A 22,594-nucleotide genomic window follows, 5' to 3' on the forward strand; every position below is an offset into this window, starting at 1 on the left:
TAAAATATACAGGATGTCAACGGGTACCTGGGTGGCTCAGTCGGTTAAACATCTGACTCTTGATTTAGGCTCAGGTCATGATCTCAGGGTCCAGAGATCCAGTCCCGCATCAGGCTCTGTGCTCAGTGCAGTCTGCTTGAGGTTCTCTCTCTCCCTCTCCTTCTGCCCCCCCCACCCCCATCCCCCACCAGGGCTCTGATTCTCTCTCTCAAAACAAAAACAAAAACAAAAAACTTAAAAATATACAGGGTGTCCATTGGACAAGACCTTGGGGGTAGGGGATCCATTATTTGATGGGATCACAGAGTACATGGGGATGATGGTGTCGGGATGTGTCTGTATTTTATCCCAGGGCAACTGCAGGTTTGTTTTAAGATGTCTGTCTGCTAATTGCTGTGTTACTTTCTACCAGTCAATGTACTTCTCTGGGCCATGTCTTATCAGCCAGAAAACAAATTAGATAAGGTGCAATGATTTATTAGCCTGTTCTCTGATGAGAGACCACAGCTGATGTGAGCTGGGTTGCGAGTGAGGGGGTATGAGGGTGGACATTGAGGTCAGGACATTTAGGGCTCTGATCCTTTTGTCTTGATAGTGGCTCTGCAAAAGATTTCATGGGAAGTTAGAATTTCAGAGCAGAGGCAAAAGTTTGGCAAAAATTAGTGAAGGAGAGGGTTTCTGAATTTCTTTCCATTTCTGAGAGACTAGAAGCATCTGTTGTGTGCCTACAAGTTATCGCTGAGAATCCAGCTTGGACTCAGTCCACCTTCTTCTGGAGACCAGGGTAGGACCAGCAGTAGCGGCATTGGTGGTAGGCCTAGGTGGGCGATGGGCTCTGGTTCTAGCTATTCCTAGAAACACGGAAGGACTCCTTTATCACAAATGAGATGTCTCAACCAGGTCACTCTCCATCTCTGTGTGTCATAGGCTTGGTGGTCAAACATGGAATAGGAGGAGACACTTGTCAGACCAGGAATAATTTTAAACCAAGGGACAACAGCAGAGACAAGGCAACACCGCCTTAGTGGGCATGAAACTCCATTACCCAGTCTCCGTGGCAAAGTGAGGTAATAATTTCCTGGGCATCCTTTGAAGGAGCCAGACTTTTGTAGGTTGGCACCGTAAGGGTAGCCTATGGAGGAAGGAGGGAGAGGCTTAGCCTCTCTACCTCACCCCCAGCCATGTGTTGGTCCCGAAGCCATTTCAGACAAGTTCCCTAAAGGCCCCTTCCAGTGCCTAGTTAGAAATTATGGGGTCTCTGAGGGGCACACAGATTTGCCCAACACAAACATAGAAAACCATTTAGTGTTAAAAAAAAAAAAAATCATTGGCGACAGGTTTCAGAAGTAGAGATGTGAGGTTATCTGTATTTAGAACATGCAAAATGAGCCAATGTGTTGGGAAGACTTTCTAAGAAATGCAGCTTAGCAAACTTGACTGGCAGCTCGAGGGCTAGTTTTGACCAGGAGCTGGTTTTACGAGGCAAGGATTTACTAGGCAAGGATTTACTTACACTACTTGTGGGGATGGTACCCTGGCCTTTCGGAATAGTGTGGAAGGTGTGCCTGGCCAAGGTGGGGACAGAGCTGTGTTGATCTTCATGTCACACAGCTGGCGCCCAGCGGGTGTGGAGTGTGTGCACTTGGCTGGGGAGACAAGTAGACCCAGCAGGCAGAGAAGAAGGCTCAGTGCACACCCATGGGCTGGTGAGCCCAGCAGCCTGGCGATCCGGGTGGGCCAGACATGATGGTGGCCCTGGGTCTCCTTGAACTCTTCCTACCTGTCAGCTTGATTAGTGTGCAAAGGGGCCGCCATCACATCTGTCAGAATAGCGCCCAGTATTTCCTGAGCACTTTCTCTGGGCCACACGCTGTTCACAGCCCCTTACTAATGGACTCGAAGACCCTTGGAGCCAATCCCCTCAACAGCCCAGTTATTAACCCATTTCACAGATGAGGGACTTTGAGACTCAAAGAGGTGTAAGTGGCAGAGCCTGGATTTGTTCCTGACTTGGGAGTCTGGATGTGACGCTGGGAGACTGTTGTCTTGGAAAGCACACACCTGTCCATTTGAAGGGAGACAAACAGAAACCTGGAGCCTTCAATGTTCGATCTTGGCCGCCACCAGCCCCTTTTTCTGTGAGGTCCTTGAGGAACACACATACCTTGAGAGCAGGGGCAGGGCTTCTCTATTCAGAGCTGAGGTTCCCCCCCCCCCCAGCAGTCCCCCAATTCAGCGTTCTGCCAATGGGGACTGAGCTGCAAGGGCACATTCCTCTGCTCAGGATACAGGGAGGGCAAACGAGAGGAAAGTTCTCGGAGCCTCAGTTACCAGCTGTAAGCCTTCCCAGGTGGGGAGGGATTAAGGTGCAGAGAGAGACACCATCCCCCCTCCCCCCACCCCCTTGTCCGGGATATGGCCCTTGAGCCGTTTCCAGCCTGACGGAGGTGAGCAAGAGAAAGGCAGAGAGCGCCTGACCTGTGTTCTTCTCCTTCCCAAGGCCAAGGGCTTCACTCTGTGCACATTCAGGTGGGAGAGACGCCCGCCACGCTCTTCTTCTGTCTCACACTTTGATGGCCAAGTTCAGTTTCCAAGGTGGCGTTGCCGATCGCCGAGAACGCGTGAGGAAGGTGTGGAGTCCTCGTGGTGTAATTCTTAATTTTGTAAAGTTGTGGAGCCCTATTCATTTCATATGACAGTCTCTTCCTTCCCCCTACCGTGACGGAATGTTCTGTGGCGGATGTTATGATCTTTAATTAAAGGGAACTTAATTTGCTTTTGAGGCATCCTTTGTTCATGGGAGACACCCTAGGGTGTTTTAAAAAACCAGGTTTGGAAGCATTGTCATTGAAGCCCGGAGTCGAAGGCGGACTCGCTGCTCCGGACAGACGCCCGGTCGCCTGGGTATTGGGAGTCGGGGGGGTGTCTGTCCCCTCCGGGCCCGCTCTGTGCTTCGGTGGAGAAGCTGGAACTTCTCCAGGCCCTCCCCACCAGCCTCGGGGTTCGTCTGCCCACCTTCCAGCGAACACAGACCCCACAGGCCCCGGGAACGGACCGTGGGCCAGAATGATGTTCGAGAAGGGGACGGACCATTTAGATGACAAATGGGCTTCAGGACACTGTCAGAGAGTCCGGGTGGGGGAGACTATTAGCAGTCACACGGAGGCGGCCGCATCTGTGATGCCAGAGCCGGCCGGTGGGTCCCCACTGCTGTGTTTACTGCTCCTTAATGTGGTATTGTTTACTCACAATTAAACCCTTTACCATTAATTTAACTTTCAGATGCTGAAATTGGTCACACAGCCTCGAGTCTCAAGGCCCGGACAGATGTGTTCTATACACTTGTTTAAACACGGCGCTCATTAGGAGGTAATGCATGTATAGCAAGTTGATTACACCACAAAGCGGGCCGCTTTATCATGGGGGCCTCTCAGGAGGCGGCGGGAGGGGCCGTCAGCTGCCGCTGTCACTCTCCCCCCACCTCGGATCCTGAGTGACGGCTGGGCCCGCCACCTCCTCGCAGGCCTGCTCGGAAGTACACAGCTTCCCGTCAGAGAGCCGCCGAGCTGCCTGGGAGGACGTATTAATTGTTGTCAGCCTCCATTTCACACTCCAGATAACAAACGAGAGCCACCCTGGCAGTGTTTAAGGAAGATAAACAAGTTGCCTGAGCCCCTGCAATTAAACACGCTTGCATATTTAACTGAGATGTTTCCTGTTAAAAAAAAAAAAAAAAAAAAAAGCAGCACTACCCCGAGCAGCAGGGTGTGGGGGGCCCCCAGGGTGGGCCTTCGTCCTCTGACCTGGAAGCTGCCCGCCCCGTGGGGCTCGGAGGCGGGCCCCGAGTTTGCGATGTCTCCCAGTAAGCTGTGTTTCTGCATCTTGGGCCAGACAGCTGCCAGGAGGAAGGGTGAGGGGATGGATTCTGGAGGCCAGCTGCAGGGGCATAAGTTCCAGATGCACTTTTATACGCGGTGTGACTGTGGGCACGTGGCTTCTTTGAGCCTCAGTTTGCCCATCTGTAAAATAGACATGCTAATAGGACACCAGGTTGTGTTTCTCGAGCGTGGAATCAGGTTGCAGTCTGTGGCCCTGTGTTTGCTCCGTAGTAAAGGGTGAGAACATGGGGACGGTCAGCAGTCAAGTTAGGCACTTTCTGTTCACCTTTGAGCAGATAAGTTTGTTTAGCAGCAGAGGGTTAGAAGAAAGAATGAGAGGTTACCCCTGAGCTGAGTAGGGTGATGGCCGTCCTTTGCTCCGCAGTCCACAGAGGGAGGGATGGAATGAACTCGAGCCAGAAGCGTGTGGTGGGTCTTTTGCCTCAGGGCAGATTTAACAGACCCAGGAATTAGATAGATCTCCACCTTCCAGAGAGTTCCAGAAATTTCCACCCCAACTTCTGTGAGGAACGAACCTGCCAAACAACGCCATTTGCTTCTCTAGGCCTTCTCCTCCCCCTCCTCTCCCCCTCCTACTGTTCCTCCTCCCCGCCTTCTCCCTCCTCCTCCCCATCCTCCGCCCCTACCTTCCTTCTTCCTTAAATTGGCTCTGCTAGCCCCTATCACCCGAAGGGCCCCTACTCGTACCCTCATCCGTCCTGGCACCCCAGCCACCACATGGGTTCTCAGAGCATGGGTGTTTCTCCTTCACAGAATCTCTCATCTGGCCCATAAGCTCATTATTTGAGAAATTATCTGCTTAATTTCCATCTTGCAATGAAGATGGGCTCTGCGTCCGTGCTGTTCACCCTCAACCCCAACACCCAGGATGTTGCCTGTGGGTGCCGAAAAGCGGTGCATTGCTTGACCCGCTGGCATGTGTCGGACCCTGTCTCTTGGGGATCCAGAGAGAGGAAAAGTCCTTATGATTCCTCATGGCCTCTTTTGTCTTTTTCTTTCTATGACTCAGTGAGGCTAACCCTGCTCCTTTGTGTCCATTTCATGGTTGGGGAGGGAGGGGTGGAGGGTTCAGAGAGGACCTCCATCAGCTAGGTGCTTCCGGGGCTCCTGCCAGGGACCCGCGAGTCAGGGCTTTTCCCTCCAGTCTTGCTGACACCGCCAACAGCTCGAGGACCCACGATGATTTGTCCTTGGACAATGCAGAAAGGATGTGGCTCTGCCTTGTGGGTGCATTTTAGGGAGGCAGGACCTTCATTATTTGTCTCCACAGCTGCTTCCTCTGGGCTTTGTGGCTGCCCATGTGTCCCCTTCTCATCCGATCGCGTTACCCTTAATAAGCATCGCCCCGCCAGGAGAGGGGTGCCGAATTCGGTATCCTGAGAACATGTGTGTGTGTAATGTGCTGGGGAAATGATCCCAAGGATGCATTTGGCACAGCACTCCCCCAAGACCCCAGCTTCCAGTTTGCCCAAACCCATTTGTATTTCCGCTCAGACCTTTGGGATCAAAATTCCTGACCCTGATGTGAAAAGCAAAAACACCTTTAAAAAAAAAAAAAAAAAAAAAAAAAAAAACAACCCAGAGGAGGGAGGTGAAATTTCCTGAGCTTTCATTTCCCTTCATGCTTGAACTTGGATGACTCAAGTCATTTGCAGTCAATCTATTTAGCTGACTTGTCCTGCCTACTGCCAGGAGGTCAGCATTTCTGGATTTGCCCTTCCAGGGGGCAGCATGTGGTCCCAGCTGGTTGTGCCGTGCTGGGAACAAGGCTTGGGGGGTGGGTAGGGGGGTTAGGGGGGCTGGTGTTGTCTGGAAGCTACATTGGAGGGGCTCTCTGTGCTCGGAGAAGATGATACTTGGAGGGGAAGTGCTTTTGTTTGCTGTTTGTTTGGGTTGGTGGGATTAGCTCCGATTACATATGAATAACCTGGAGCGCTCTCAAGTAATTAGATGTTATCTTCCAGATGTTTAAAAGAAACCTTTAATATTTTAAGCTGCTTGGAGATCTCTAGGCATGTTATTAAAATGGATGGAATTTAAAGTGGGTGTCAGTGGTGTCCCTTTCTGTGAATTCTCTGGCTAGTGTAAGACCCGGGAGCCCGGGGTACCCATGAAAGGACCTGGAGCATTTATTGTCGTGGTCCCTGTTTGGGAACAATTGAGGCAGCCACCCATTCAATGGGTGGTAGAGGGAATGTCGCGTTGCTTCTGGCCCCTGTCAATCGGCCAGAGTGGCTCATTGATTTCTTTGAAGCACTTGAGTGAATCTCTCAGAAGTTCCCCTTCTCCAAGTCCCACACAATTGCCTGTTCTCTCTTTATTAGGCGCTTTGAGGGACAGCCTGGTCTACACCTGCCTTTGAAGGGGCCCCCACCACGGTTTTAATGACCTCCATCCGTCAAAGGAAAAGTTCAGAGTTCATTCTTTTGTCCAAGTCCCAGCAACGGAGGAGTCAGGGTGCTGGCTGGTCCCGCCTCCTTAAATCACCGGCCCGAAAACTTTCCCTGTGACCCTGCTCATGTCAAAACAGCGAGCTGGCCACTCTGGCCATTGTCATCGGAATAAGGGCTAAGTGATGCCGCTCAGTCATTACGTGTGTCCTGATTGGCAATCAGGGTACAATAGGGGGTCATTAAAGGCCATAAACCTGCCAAAGCTCTGAAAAGGGGATTTTGAATGGAGCCAGAGGGCTCTGGGAGCCTGCCAGTGGAGTGCCTCCAAGGACAAGGGGTTAGAGCTGATCTGGGAGGGCAAGAGTCAGCGCTGGATGGATTAAGAAGTTTCTCCCCTGTGACACCAGAAAACACTGATCTCCTGACGTCACCTTCCGAGAATGCTCATTCCTTCGTTCTCACAGGAGATGCCCTTGGAGCCATGACCCAAATAACACTTTGTGCAAAGAAGCCCAGAGGGATTTTCTAGAAGGAGGTAGAAGTTACTCATAAACATCTAAATGTTCATCGAATTAAAGGATCATTGGGTAAAAGGGGACGCCTGTGCGCTCACGGGTGGTGGCTGGACACGTGCGTTTGTGCTGTAATGGGTGAGCACGTCCAATGATAAAGCTGTGCCTCGGAAGCCTATACCATAGAAAATAGTCAGGATACATCGATGCATAGGCAAAGGCTCTCTATAATGAAAGAGGCAACTCTCTTCTTCTTCTTCTTCTTTTTTTTTTTATTCAAGATTTTATTTATTTACTGGACGTGGGACTCAATCCCAGGACCGTGGGATCATGACCTGAGCCAAAGGTAGACGCTTAACAAACTGAGCCACCCGGGCGTCCCAAAAGAGGCAGCTCGTACTTAACAGTCTCTTATACCAGGGTCTGTGCTAGGCATCTACACGTGTTCACTTAGGTAAGCCCCACACCAACCCCTAGAGGCAGGTTAACGCCACGAGAGCTATGAAGGCTTCCTTGGGAAGGTTCCCCAGCATGGGGGGTCTTGGAAATGAACCAGGAAAAAAGAAGGAGAGTCCTTCTTCTCAAGATGATGGCAGCCTTCAGAGTGACATTTTTTGAGGCCCCTATTATGGGCCAGGCATGGGTGGCATCTCACTGAGTTCTTCTGTCAAAACCGTGGAGTTGATACTATGACCATTCCCGTTTTATAAGAATTAATGATCTGGAAACGGAAGTGCAAAGAAGGGTGCCGTGGATGGGGTCATCACTTCCGGCCAGATGGCTGCCCCACTGGTGTGCAGCTCCATAGCCCCAAGAGGACTCTCCCCTGGCCTTGCCAGCTCCCTCTGCCTCTGCCCTCAACCGCTGTGTCAGAGGGGGTGTGGAAACTCTGGGTTAGGCCTCTACGGATGTGGGGCCCAGACTCTGCCCTGCTATACAGCCTTGGGCAAATCGTGTCACCTCTCTGGGCCTCCGCTGAAACATGGCTGGAGTGAGGTGAGACCCGGACTAGCTCTGAGATTCTCAAACTCAACCCTTCTCCACCTGGGGATAAAGCTGGGAGATATATGTGGGCCATCTTTTGAGATCATCAGTTTTATTCCAAGGCAAGTAATTAAAAACATGAGTTTTTCTGTTTTTTTTTTTTTTTTTTTTTTTTCCAGAAATAGATGTATTCTGCAGTAGAAGGCAACCCTCTCCCCCTGCCATGGACTTTTTAGGTTAAAAAGGAGGTTTTATAGAAGTTTGGAGCTTGTACCCAGGCGTTTGGACTCTGTTCACTCTCCCCACTTCTACCCCCCAACTTCTGTTGGGGCTACCGGCTTCCTCTCCTCTGCCTCTAGGGGAGCTTAGAAGACAAGTGTGGGATCCCCTGGATCACCAAGCATGTGGACAGCTTGAAGCTCTTTTGAGGTAACCCAGTTGGCAACAGGTGGCAAAATGGGGCTCTCAGGCCCTCATGGGGGGAAGCAACCAAGTTTGAGGATGGAGGACTGTCCCGTAAGCTCAAAAGTTGGTGTGAACAGGAGGGAGGGTGAACCCACATTGAGATGACTGGGGATTCTCAAGGTTGTAGTCCAAAGGTCCAGTCAGGGCTAGGAAGAGGAGCCCTGGGCACAGGAGGAAGGACATCCTGGTAGATCCCATGTAGGACTGGTTAGAGACTCTAGACAGATGCTTCTCACCCCAGCACCCAGGGCCCAGGGTGGGGAGGATTCAAGGAGGAAATAATCAATGCAAGGCACCTGGAACGGGAGTGTGTGTTGTAAACTGTCCGTAAAGACCAGGCATCATTAGTATTATCATTACTGTGTGACTAAGACCATTCCTGCAAGCAGGTGAACCACTTACCTGGGGTCCCTATGAACTCTGCCAGCTCACCTCAGAAAGAATAAAGAGACAAGAGAAGAAAGGGAAAGGGAAAGAGGGGAAGAGGGAGAGAGAGAAACAGAAATAATGTGTATTTTTAGGTCTTTGCCTTTTCATGGTTCTCTTGGGGAATAAATTTTTCCTTCTTTATTTGCATGTTTGAAGCTACTGAGAGGCTGTCTCACTGTCCCTTTGCTTTGAGTTATTTAGATTCTCTTTGTCTGTCTATCGCTCTTGGAATGTAGCTTCCCTCCTCAGAATCTCCGAGAATCTCCTTCCCTCCCTTGCTCTTGGGTGGGGAGTGGAAGATTTACTTGGAGCTCCTGAAAGCAGCCTTTCCGCTCCCTTGTTGGAGGGCGTGAGGCCTCCCAGGAGAGGAGGGGAGAGACATTTGGGGATGAAGTCATTCTCTGATGACCTGAAGTCCCTACTACCATTCCGGCTGCTTCTTCCTCTCCTGATCTCCGTCTGAAATGCCCATTCCACCACAATGACATGTCCCGGGAAACTTCTAGAATGTGAAGGGATCACCCTGCGCCCCCTTTCTCTGGTCTGAGTTAGGCCAGACTTGCCAGTGTGCTGGAGATTCCCCATGATGCCCTCCTTCCCTCCGGGAATTTTCCAGAGCACATTTGTCTCCCTCCGGGAGACAAACAGGATTTCCTGCACTCCAGTCCAAGTTGTGAATGCCCAGAATGCGACACCATTTAAAATCTCATCAATCTCAAGTCCTCTTCTCAAGAATAGATGGTAGTGGGATGAGGTACAGGAGTTTGCTTACGGGTGCGTGATCCTGGTGATGTCTTTGGGAAAAGGGGCCAGGGACTCTCTACTCAGATCATCTGCAAGTGGACTGAGGTTGGCTGTGTGTTTCTGGTCCTTGCGACCTACAGATTCTAGCCAGGCTTGGCCACCCTCTCGCCCTGTGACCTCAGGCCATACCCTTCCCTTGGCTGAGCCCCGGCTTGTTCACCTGCGAAGGGAGGACTGAACCTCCCCTAGCCCTCATTTCAAATATTCCTTCATGCATCCAACGTGTGTTTCCTTGGCAGGTACTACGTGGCAGGCATTGTGGGCACTGGAAATTCATCCACGAATAATGGGGAACGTCATTTCCACTTCCATGGAGCTCAGGCTGGAAAGGTTGTGGGGGACAAGGAAGAGGTGGGAGGAGGAAGGAGGTCAGTGGGGAGAACTTATGAGGGGGGACGATTGGGGATCCGTCATCAGACAGGTTCAAGACCACCAGAAGGACAGCCCAGCGGACTTGTGCAAGCAGGGCCCTCCCTGGGAAGCTGTATATGAGCTGGCCCTGGGGGAGGGGCTTGGCAGAACGGTTTTAGGCAGAAGGAAAAGCACACGCACCGGGTGGAAGGCTGAAGCTCCCCGCTTCGGGGCCTGCCTGCATTGTCAGATTCTATCAGGTGTCTAGACATCCCGAGCGGGCAGGCTCCAGGGGCCCCGGGGGACCGACCGATTGGCCAACCCATTCAAGGAAGAGAGTGGGCTCAAGATGGCCGCTCACACCACAAGTCCACAATGGCGGATGGGTGTGAGTGAATTCGGATTCTGAACCAGGTGCCTTTGGAAATTAGCTAGAGGGAGGCGGGTGATTTCTTTTGATGGGAAAGGAGGCTAGTAGGTGAAAATAAAATGATTTATCAAAGTGTATGAGGCATGGGAACCAACGCATGAGGACACTCTGTGTATCAGTCAGCTTGGGCTGTCACGAGGACATACCACAGGTGCGGTGGTTTCCATAGAATTGTGTCTTCTCACCCTGTGCTGGAGCCTGGGAGTCCAAGATCTAGGTGCTGGCAGGGCTGATTTCTGGTGAGACCTCTCTCCTTGCTTCTCACTGTGTCCTCACATGGCCATTTTCTCTGTGTGTGTTCATGAGAGCACTCTCACCTATCTCCACTTCCTCCTCCTCCTCCTCCTCCTTCTTCTTCTTCAAGATTTTATTTATTTATTTGAGAGAGCAGAGGGGAGGGGCAGAGGGAGAGGGAGAAGCAGATCAGTTCCCCACTGAACATGCGGGGCTTGATCCCAAGACCCTGAGATCATGACCTGAGCCAAAGGCAGGTGCTTAACTGACTGAGCCAACCAGGCGCCTCTCTTCCTCTTCCTCTTCTTTTTTTTTTTTTTTTAAAGATTTTATTTATTTATTTGACAGACAAGAGATCACAAGTAGGCAGAGAGAGAAAGGGGGAAGCAGGCTTGTCGCTGAGAAGAGAGCCCAATGTGGGGCTCCATCCCAGGACCCCGGGATCATGACCTGAGCTGAAGGCAGAGGCTTTAACCCACTGAGCCACCCAGGTGCCCTGCCCCTCTTCCTCTTCTTATAAGGACACCAGCCCTATGGCCCACCCTTAGGATCTCATCTAACCTTAATTACCTCCCTGCATGGCCCCATCCCAAATTCAGTCGCATTAGAAATGAGGACCTCAACATAGGAGTTTGGGGAGGGACATAAATCAACCCCTTTCAGCCTACATGTGCCCCTGGGGTGACAGACAGAAACCCTTTAGCTGCTGATCATGAGGATATCTGGGGGGCCTAGGGGAAGGGTTAGGGTATCCAGACAGAGGGCATAGGGACTCAGGAACTTAGGCCATTTACCTGCTGGGCTAGAAGGACTTTCGTCTCTAACGACTGATGGAGTACACCTGCACAGCCCAGAAGGACACCAGCCCCTCGTGGCTCATGGAACACGGTAGTGTGTGACAAGTTATTCCAAGTCACCAGCAGCAGGACCTTTCAGAACAACGACAACAATAACGATGACAACAACAAAAATCAAGTAAGGGTCTGTGGCATCGGGGAAGGCTTTTAAAATGACGATCAAATATTTGCTTTTAAGAGCCGTGGAGCTCAGCGCCTGGCCCACAGCTGCCTTTTAAGAGAGCAACTCGGTTATTTGTTTATTTATTTTTAACGTGGACTAAATACCCATCTTGATAGGCATAAAGGGAGTACTGCATCGAACATCAAAGTCCTCATTACTAACCAGAGGGAGGCACTTCTCTCTTCTCTCTTAAGCCCAACCTTATCTGGAGGGACCTCTGTCCCCAGAGCTGTAAAACAAGCTCTTTTTCTAAGCTAACGGTGCACAATAGTGTCAAATTATGTATAATGATTTTGTAATGTGAACTAATGCCACCAGGGACCTCGTGGAAAGTACCACTTTCATTAAACTTATCCAGCAACAGGGTCTGAATACGAATTTCGAGGCGGCGGCAGGAAATGGCAAGGCACGGTCGTCTGAGGCATTTGCTGGTTGCATTTGCAGACACAGATCCACGCAGCAGAAATCAAGAGTGCCCGTGCAGTGGGGTTTCCCGGGGTGGCTGTGGGGGGAGGCGAGAGTGATGTACTCCTTGCCCCCCCCCATCTCTTCACCCCTGGACCTCAAGCCCTGTGAGGTGCCTCACGAGCAGATGTGGGCGCTGCCAGCCCCTCTTTGTTGCAAACATGCTCTCGTCTCCAGGAAAGTTCTCCCGCCCTTTGGAAGCACCAGCAAGGGCACCCGGGCACCGTCTCAGAATTAATGAGACCTCCAATTACATTCATTTGCTTTGCAGAACCGTACCCGACCATGACCCCCCTCCCCCCACATGTTGCCAAGTTTCCCCCACCTCCTTCGTGTTCCTTTAGAACAAGTGGCTAATTATAAGAAAATCCACCCCGAGGAGGACACGTGGATGGGACCTCAGAAGAAAAGAACGGGGAAATGCCAGATCGGCAGCCCGGCATCTGGTCCACGAACCCCACTTCCTGAAGCCTGCCTCGCCTTTCCTGGCGCCCGACAGAGCTCAGCTCTGCATGTGTGCAGGCCACCACCACCAAGAAAGGAGCGAGAGAAGACATCACTGACCAAAACTAACCCAGGTGCCATTTTTCCGACTCTGCTAATCTTAATTGAATCAATCTCCCAGCCTCTCTTGACAGTGAAAGATTGCTCAAATCTGGGAGGCCAGGCTGGACACGACTCCTAGAAGAAAAAAAATCTTCCTTAATCATTAATTTGTCCATTCCCTCCCATTTGGCCCCATTCTTCACTGTCTTCTCAGTGCACCCCCCACAACCTTCCTGTGTTAGTAATCACTAGTAAGTGTTCTTCTCAATCCACTCACATGACTGGAAACCAATTTGCTGGAAGAGGATATGGCCGAGGGGCCCCTAGCCTCTCTCTTCTTGGTGTGCTTTCTCTCCCTCCTTTCTATGAAGTCGAGTTGAGCTTTCATTAAGTCCAATGAGGTCTCTAGTACAGTTTCGTAGATGCGCTGGTAAACAGGTGTAGAGCGGACTTTCCAGAGTAGCTGAAACGACTGCACAAGAAATTGGTTTTAGGGAAATCATCAGAAGGGATGCTGCCATCCTTGGATGCATCCTGATCCTAGTGGGGTCTGACAAAAGATGGAACTGTAGTCTCCTTTCTATGTCTCAAAAGGAAAAGGACTTCTTATGTCCTCTGGACTTAAAACTTGGTTTTCAGAAACTGCTCTTTTTTTCCCCCTTGAATTATCCAGAGCTCTCAGACTCTAAGATTAATTGTGATTTTGTCTTTCTTAAGATGCATGTAATGGCTAAAGGGAATTTGTCACAGACCGCAATGACCTCTGGTTAGACTGGTGCAGTAGTATGCTAACCAGCCTCTGGGCTTCTATCCTTGCCTCTACTATCTATGTGGCTCTTTCCCTGACTTCCTTCAGGCCTCTAATTAAATGGCCATTTATTGAGGAGACATTCCCAGATCATCCCGTCTAATAAGTCACTCCATCACTGACTTTATTTTTCTCTACCACAATTATTCTCATTTGACCGACTACTCTCGTATTTTCCATCTCCCCCACGAGAGAGTAAACTCCACTAGAAGATGTATCCACCACATAGTAGATGTTCATTAAATATTTGTTTAATAAATGACGTTATCCCAGAGATGGGATTCACTGAGAGGACTTTAATGACTCAGGACTCTTTGAGGCAAATTATCATATTTTCAGGATTTGTAAGATGTCCTTTAAAATATTTTGTTATTGAAACATTGATCTTGAATTTCCCATTAACAAAGATGGGGAAAGTCCACAAAGGACTCTCTCTGTTAATAATAATAAGTGGCAGTGTTTGAAGCCAGGCAAGACATGGCCGTTGTCACACTGGACTTCCAACCCAACACCGTCTCTGCTCGGGACTAAGAATCTTCCATGAGATAGCCTATCTTTGCCGTTACTCCAAGTTCTCAACCCAAGGTGGGTTGCTAGACGTAGGTGGATTTATCGTAGCCTTGTGGATTGTTCCCTGGGCCGCACAGGCCAGCTCCCCCAAGGCCCCTCTCCATGTCCATGCCAGGTGGTAAAACAAATAAAACACACTGTTCTTCTCTCGCGCCTCGCCATAAATCGGTCCCAGCCTCCCTCATGGGGCTGGAGTCAAGTCTGATTTATGCTCTTCGTGAGATTTATAGCGTAGTCATTTAACATTAAAAAAAAAAAACAAACCTCTCAAACATGAGTTCTTACACATAAATTCCAGAGCTAGCAAAGGCTTGGAAACTTTTGTTTTCTTTAGGTGATGCTGAACGTGCCTGCCGCATGTGAGGGATCCTTTAAGGTAAGAAGCCTTCACCGCGGGAATTTCAGTAGAGAAAATAGCAGCTCTGAGTGGAGCCAACATCATTCTTCATGTACAATAGGTACTGAGTGATGGTGAGTTGCTTTCCTGTTAAACTTGGGGTCCCCGCTGAGTGTGGTGAAGGGTTACTTCAGTCTGAAATCAGCAGACACTGCAGCTTCCTCCGGGGGGCCCTGGTGAACTTGGCGGACGGGGTGGGGGAGGGGTGGTAGAAGCTTCTCTGCTTCTGCTTTGGAAGTAAGGAAATGTAGCTTTGTATGTGTTCACGCTTGCTGGGCCTCAGTTTCCTTGACTGCGAAATAAGGGACGAGACTAGAAAGCTCAGTGCGGAGATGTCCATTTGATTCTATTTTATGAGTCTACACTCTAGAAGGAAAGGGATGCTTCCTGATTTTTCTTTCTTTCTTTCCCCGTGGCCACCCCCCGCACCCCAACAGGGTTTGGTGTAAGGAGGCACGACCTGGTGTTGGTTGAAGAGAATTCGGTTTTTTATTCCAGAAGTGTAGTGCGAGGGTAGAGGTGGGGAAAAAGCTTCTGTTAAATTTTATAAGGTCCTCAGTGGCTCATGAGAATAAAAATAATTCTTCATCCGATTTGGTTTGTAAATGCCATTTGAGTGATACTTGAGGGTTTCTAAAAATAAAATAATAAACCCAAGCAAACACTTCCCTTGCCTGAAATTTGGTAGATTTTTGTGATATGTGGCTGTTGAAAAAATTCTTATTGACTTCTTCAGGGCTGATAGTTGTTATTTTGAAAGCAATTGGGTTTGGGTGTTTTCCACCACTCAAAGAATGATAAATCTCACCATCTGCATGCTTATATGGAATATATATATATTTTTTCCTGTTTAGGTGACAGTTTTAGGATGCTTCTAAGCAGTGATAAAAAACTCGCAGTTATAATGTGTGATCATTTTGCCTTTCATTATAATGCAGAATTTCTCCATGCAAAATCAGGCCAAGATGTAAGCCTAAACCCAGGGGCAAAATTCATTCATTATGCATGTACATTATTCCCCCAAATATTGATAATACTTTTCATAATAATTATTTTACATATATTAGCTCTTGCTGCTGTATTAGTATTAAAGATACCTTTATTAATCTTGAATATTTTGCTGAATAATAAATCGGATCTCAGAGGCTTGCGTTAAAAGCTGCTCTCAGCTAGAATGCTGTAAATCAGTTGTTTTATGAATAAAATTGGCTTCCATATTTTTTTCCTCAGGATTGCTTATTTAAATAATTTTCCCATTTATTGAATGTGTATTTTTATTTATTTATTTATTTATTTTGCTAGGCACCCACCCCCCTGCTGCTGTCCTCCCTCCTGGCTCTCTCTCTCCCAGTTGGAGAAAAATGCAAAATCACATAAACCTTCTTCTAAACCTTCACAGTGAGAAAGGGCAAACACTCTGCATTATTTAACAGGCAATAAGCATTTTCGTCCCAGTGAAACACTCTTGTAGCTAGCTTGCTTTTTCTTCCTTCCTTCTCCCTTTCTCCCTTTCCCCCCTCCACCCTCCCCCCCCTTCCCCCCCCCCCCCCCCCCTTCCTTCCTTCCTTCCTTCCTTCCTTCCTTCCTGTTAACAGATAAACAAAAAATATTGAGAGCTAACAATCTGCAAGGCTGTGAAAGTTTTAACTCACTAAATGCTCACCCTGTTAGTTGAATTTCCCCCATTTTCCATGTAATGACACTAAGGTTTAGCGAGATTAAGGTCACTTAGCTGGCGAGGGGTGGAGTCAGGATTTCAGCTCTGGTTGGTCTAACTCCTGAGCCCATCCAGGGCTGCCTCGGAGGTGGATGATCGTGGAACGGTGTTTGCGTGACATGGAGGAAGGGGACAGGCCATGGTGTCTGGCTTTGTGGATCCCCGAGGGCTCCAGGGAGCTCTGTGGGTAAAGGTGTCCATGGAAGGGTTCAAAAGTGGCTCCGGTAGGGACAAGCTTGGATAGGAAACCCATCACCATTGAGTCGTCTCCCTCTTTCTTGCGCAGTTTGGTAAATGCGTCTTCTGGTTGTGTCCGTGAGCAAGGAAAGATGGCATCTTCTTAGACTTTCCTTGTCTCATCTTGTGTAGAGGCCCGATAGCGCCCACTCTGACTGAGGCAGACTGTGTATAAGTACGAGTCATGGTGGATTGTGGGTGTGGCTAGGGATGGGACTCGGCAGTGGACATACTGGGTGCTGTTCAACATGGGCTAGATTGTGTCACCACTGGCAGCCATCTTTCCAAGGATTCACATCGGGGACTTGGATTTATGGGTCTCCTATTCCCTAGAGAAGAAGGCTCTAGGGAGGGCATGGTTTTCCCCCAAGTTTCACAGGCGCTGCTTCTCTGTGGAGTACATCTTTGTTGTGTTGAGAGGAAGAAACAAAGTGGGCTCCATTTTCCTTACAGCCTGATGTTTGGCTGACATGACCTTATTTCTTGTCTGCTTGTCCTGTCTGTTCTCTCTGCTGGGCGGCCAACCTGGCAAGGGCAGGAGCTTGGTTTGAGCAGTTGACTACATCATCCCAAACCCCAGAACTGTGCCTGGCATTTAATAGATGTTTGTTGAATGCATGAATGTGTGAATGAATGAAAGGTTCTCGTGTATTTCCCAGCACCTACACTCACCTTTGAGAAATTCCCACCACTCTCCCCTGTAGCTCAACTTCCCCATACTCCCCATTTTCTGGATTTCACCACCTTACGTGGTTCTGGATTTTCTTTCCTAATTACTCTAACATCTTCCAGTTTTGCCATTTAATCATGACCCACGTGTGTTCCTTGGGAGCAGTCCAGGGCACAGAAACCTTTTCCAGGAGTAATTTGTATTCCTAAATATGGCCTCTTCAGCTCCCACAGCTAGGGGCAGCCTGACTTACTCAGGTTTTAGATATGCATATTATTATGTAAATGTCCTTGAATTGAATATAATTTTCTTAAAAATATTTTCCAATGGAAAATAGATCTCCTTGCAAGGGGAGCCTAGCCAGGCAGTACCTGAAGAAAGCCTCATTGTTTGCAAGAAGTGTGCGTGAGACGTGCATGAGTATGAGACATTTCAACAGCTTTTTTTAGAATTAATGACAACAATGATAGCTAGAAGTTATTGAATTCTTGCTAAGTGCCAAGCATTGAACCTAGCACTTTAAAATGTTTTCTAATTGAAGCCTGCCAATGATCTTAAGAGCACTTAACGGTTATTATCCCCAGGTTAGAGATGAGTAAACTGAGGCACGAGAGCATTTTGGAGCATGCCCCAAAGTGCCCCACCTTGAGGAAGAGCTGGGATCTAATGCAATTGAGGCTGCCCCCAACTCCCCGCTTCAACTCTCTGCCACCCTGACTCTGGGCACTGGCACGTGGACTTGGAAGAAACTTTAAAGGCATCTCCGAGGAAATGATTAAGTAAATCTAAAGGATTAAGAAAACAATGCACAATATCTACCTCCTCTCCATGCCTTTTGTTCCATGATTCTAGCTGGTTCTAATGCCTCTCTAAGGGATCACTTGGAGAAGCCAGATATTTCTGGTTAACAAATGTGTGAAATAAATCAGAACGTATCCTAACTTTAATACAACACACAGAACCAGACCTCGGAATCCCTGGAGGAGCGATTCTAGGGAAGATGTTGCTTCTTTCTTTCAGGGGATATTTGAAATCCCACGCACACATGCGCCCCACAGACTTTTTCTCCACATGACTAATCCAGTCTCCTGTGACCTCTCTTTAGTGTGATGGGGACGCAGGGAACAGAGCCTGCAGCTTCCGCCGACCCCAAACATTTAGTTACATTAATCACAGCACGTTTTTGGACTTTGAGCATCCAGAATGAAAGACACTTTCTTGGGGAGACATTGATCAAACAGTCTACAGGTATCTGTACATCGGGGGACATTAATCATCTCTGCATTATCTCGCCCACCAGTAGAATATGTAAATGTGATTCCTGTCAATGATAAGGGGAAGTGAAATTATTCTTAGAGATTGGTCCATCTGGAGCTGTTGATACAATCTTACCTAAGACAATAGGTTGTAAAGATAAATTTTTTAGCATTACTAATCCTGTGTTGCCAATAGCCATGGAGAATGGAGAAATTTAAAACCAAACTAAGGATGTACAGTCAAGAGGAGAGAGGAAAACAAGTCCCAGCTTTGCTCTAATTCCTGCAATATAATTTGGCAACGTAGTAAGGAAGATGCTTTCTGCATAATTAAGGAAGGCATTTGGAAGGGTCTGGCTAGCCAGTTGGGAAGTGTGTTCTGGAACACTTCACATCCAGCCAAAGGTTTAACTCTTAACATACCCAAAAACAAAGGCTTCAAAACCCAAAATGGGATTTCTATTGTTTCTAAGGCCTAGAAATTCAGGAGTTTTATCTTCACAAAGGAATCTTTCTAGGCCCTTCTGACCCATCAACTGCTCCCTATAGGGTTGGCAAAAAAGTGTTCAGTGTAGAGAAGAACCGAAGGAAATGGATAGAGCTCTCTGCAGACGAAGGAGACCCAGGGTTATATAACCCAAGCCATACTTCTCAATAATCATAGCTTTGGGCAAATTCCTTCTTATCAGGGGTTCATTTGCATAGGTACTGCATATACAAAACGAAATGGATTGGATACAATGTAAGATGATGTCTTCTCCCTAATAGAATGATGGCCCGTCCTTGATGTTCTGTCTTCTTTGCCAAGGTTGAGAAAGTTAACAAGTTCACTAGAGGACCTTGAGATGCTGACCTGCAGGGGAGTCTCCTGAATTATCTATTGTGTGGCCGCAGTGCCTAGAAACTTCGGGCTTTGGGTGCTAGTGATCTTGAGAATTGTCCTGTTATGAAAGAGGCCCCTGGAGAGAGGACATATAAGCTTGAATGAACATATCTTTCTAGAACTTACATGACTCAGGAATCATGGAGAGGGGAGCTATTCCTTTTTTATGTGTGCATGCTAAACCCATTTTGCTAGAAATTCCCAAATCCAAATTTACCCTGGAAAGAGTACTGAAAATCAATAGAAAGAGTGAGTTTGCAGGGCCCTCCCTGCATTTTAACTCTTCTTTCCTCCCTTTATATTGATGAATAAAAGAAGTAAAGATTTCCAAAATGCTCTTTTTCAGCTCCTGGATGGAAAGGAGATGGAGCGTATTGATGGGTCCTGACAATTAATGATGGAATAGTGTTGATGCAGTATTCAGGGATGCAAGGAACTCTCTCTTTAGGGACCTTTGAGAAAAGGACTCAATGATGACTGGCAGACTCCAAGAAAGAACACAGTTAATTTCCTTCTAAGATGTCAGCTTCCAAAAGGTCAGAGATATTGTCTTTCCCTGAATCCTTAGCTTTCCTCAAATAATCCATCATGAATCTGACATCCACTCATTTGCCTAAATGTTCTTTGAACTTGATGGGGTAATGAGTTCCTCAACTTTGTTATCCCCTGTGAAGGTACAATGATGTGCCTCCTGCTCTATGGGCTACCTACTTCATATTTAAGGATATAGCAAGCACCCTCTCAGCTCATTTATGTCCCTCTTATCATCCCTCTTTCCAAAATTAGTAGTCTTTTATTATTATTAGTATTTTATGTTGTGCTCACATAAACATTTTTCTAGAACTTTCCAATAATCTTCATTCCTTACTGTGCTGTGTGGTGTTGACCACCCTCTGTAGCAGCAGGATTTTTGGGTGGGAACATCATAATATTATACAATAATAGGATTCTGTTTTTTGCCCACATGCAAGACCAGATTCCCCAAACTTGTTCTGAAGAACTAGTCATCTAAGTCCGTATCACTATTACTTGAGAAGAGCATTTTGTTTGGGAAACTCTAGGTTGAGGATGGTTCTAAACGGAATACAGGTCTGCTCAGTGCTTTGAATGGGCTAGTGAGCTCTGTGACTCTCAAAGAACAGAATGACAGTCCTTAGCATTTCCTGAATTTCTTTGAGTACAAGATCCTCTTTTCTAAGCATACCTCTTGCAATGAGTGTCCGGGGAGCATCTGTCGGGGAAAGACGAAGTTAAAAGTTGTACGCCTGGATTGTGTTAAGAGAGTTTATGCAGTGTTTTCAAGAAGGAGAATGGATTATTTTGGTCCTGGACATTACATATGAGTTTAAGACTTTATGATAACATGTGAAATTTAATTACTAAAAAGATCCTTTGTAGAAAAAAAAAAGATACTCTAATATTCTGCTGGTAGAATTAAAAACTGGCATAGCCTTTCTGGCAGTTGATTTCACGATGTTGGTAAAAAATGTCAAAAATGTAAGTACTCAGTAAACAGCTAGCCCTTCTCTAGGAATTTATCCTAAAGTAATTATTAAATTGTGCTAAGACACAGTTCTGGAGGTGCCTGGGTGGCTCAGCCAGTCAAGCATCTGCCTTGGGCTCAGGTCATTATCTCAAGGTCCTGGGATGGAGCCCTGCATTGGGCTTCCTGCTCAACGGGGAGTCTGCTTCTCTTTCTCCCTCTGCCACTCTCCTTGCTCATTCTCTCTCTCTCACACACACACACTCTCAAATAAAATATAAATAAAATCTTTAAAAAATAAAATATAATCCAAACCATAAGTGACTCTTAATCTCACAAAACAAACTGAGGGTTAATGGGGGGAGGGGGGTTGGGGGGGGGGGATTATGGACATTGGGGAGGGTATGTGCTATGATGAGTGCTGTGAAGTGTGTAAACCTGGCGATTCACAGACCTGTACCCCTGGGGATAAAAATATATGTTTATAAAAAATAAAATTTAAAAAAAAAATAAAATAAAATATAATCTTTAAAAAAACCTTAATTCTGATGTTCTTTACTCCCGTATTGTCTATAGGCTAGATATTAAGAAAATATTTAATGACTGGCATGGCAAAGACACAAACTCATCAGAACAGATGACTCCTACACAGCGTTTGTGTCCCTGGACTAACGCCCAGCAACTAAATAGTAGCCCTGATTCTTTGTAGGAGAGATGAAAAAGAAAACAGAATCTTGCAATGGGGAAATAGTCACATAAATTGTGATACATCTCTGTAATGGACTACTTCCAAGCTATTTTTTTTTAAGGTTTTATTTATTTGTCAGAGAGAGAGAGAGAGCACAAGCAGAGAGAGAGAGAGAGGGAGAAGCAGGCTTCCCACTGAGCAAGGAGCCTGGTGCGGGACTCGATCCCAGGACCCTGAGATCATGACCTGGGCTGAAGGCAGACACTTAACCAACTGAGCCACCCAGGCGTCCTACTTCCCAGCTCTTAAAAGTAATGTTATTGAAGACTCTTCTATGGCATAAATATTCTTGAAATATTATATGAGAAAACAGGTTAGAACTGTATGTAGGTAAAGGTCCTGTTTTGAAAATGAAATATATATCTATATATAATTGGAAAGATACATATCAAAATTCTCACATCAGTTATCTTTTAATGGTAAGATCCCTGGTAATTTTGTTCTCTTGATTTTGTTAGTCTGTAGTCTGCAGGTGTGGAGGGAGGTCAGCTAACCACGGCTTGCAAGCCAAGTCGGGATCACCGTCTGTTTTTTTTTTTTTTTTTAAAGATTTTATTCATTTGACAGAGATTGCAAGTAGGCAGAGACAGGAAGGCAAGCAGGCTCCCTGCTGAGCAGAGAGCTGATGCGGGGCTCGATCCCAGGATCCCGGGATCATGACCCAAGCCAAAGGCAGAGGCTTTAACCACTGAGCCACCCAGGTGCCCCTCACCGTCTGTTTTTAGAAGGAAGCTTTATGGGAACATAGCCAGGTCTATCCATTTATGTATTGTCTGTGGTCACTTTTGTGATACAATATCAGGGTTGAGTAGGAATCACAAAACCCAGCCCAGAAAACCTAGAATATTTGCTAGCTGGCTCTTTACAGAAAGAGTTTGCTGATTCCTGCTCTATATAATCTACAACAAATGCCTCCTATTTGTGTAATAGAAAGGCTTAATACTAAAACAGAAAGCAATAAACTATGAAGTTTAAATTCCAAACCTGTCCCTTTACAAAGATGGACATATAAAGGAAAAACTGTCTGACACTGAGTTATATTTATTATATATTATATTTATTTATTATATATCATATATAATATATTATATTAATTATATAAATATTATTTATAATATTAATTACATTAATTATCATGTTACTATATTATAGTATATATTATTTATTAAAAAGTTTCAAGGGGAAAATAGGACAGAAATCAAACAGTCTTGTAGATGCCATCTGAGATAGAAATCATCACACAGGATGCTTAAGTTAAAGTGTCAGAATTTTCAGACGATTGAGTTTTAACCA

Source organism: Enhydra lutris, unplaced genomic scaffold, assembly GCF_002288905.1.
Source record: "Enhydra lutris kenyoni isolate GAN:26980312 unplaced genomic scaffold, ASM228890v2 scaffoldscaffold54, whole genome shotgun sequence".
Taxonomy (NCBI): domain Eukaryota; kingdom Metazoa; phylum Chordata; class Mammalia; order Carnivora; family Mustelidae; genus Enhydra; species Enhydra lutris.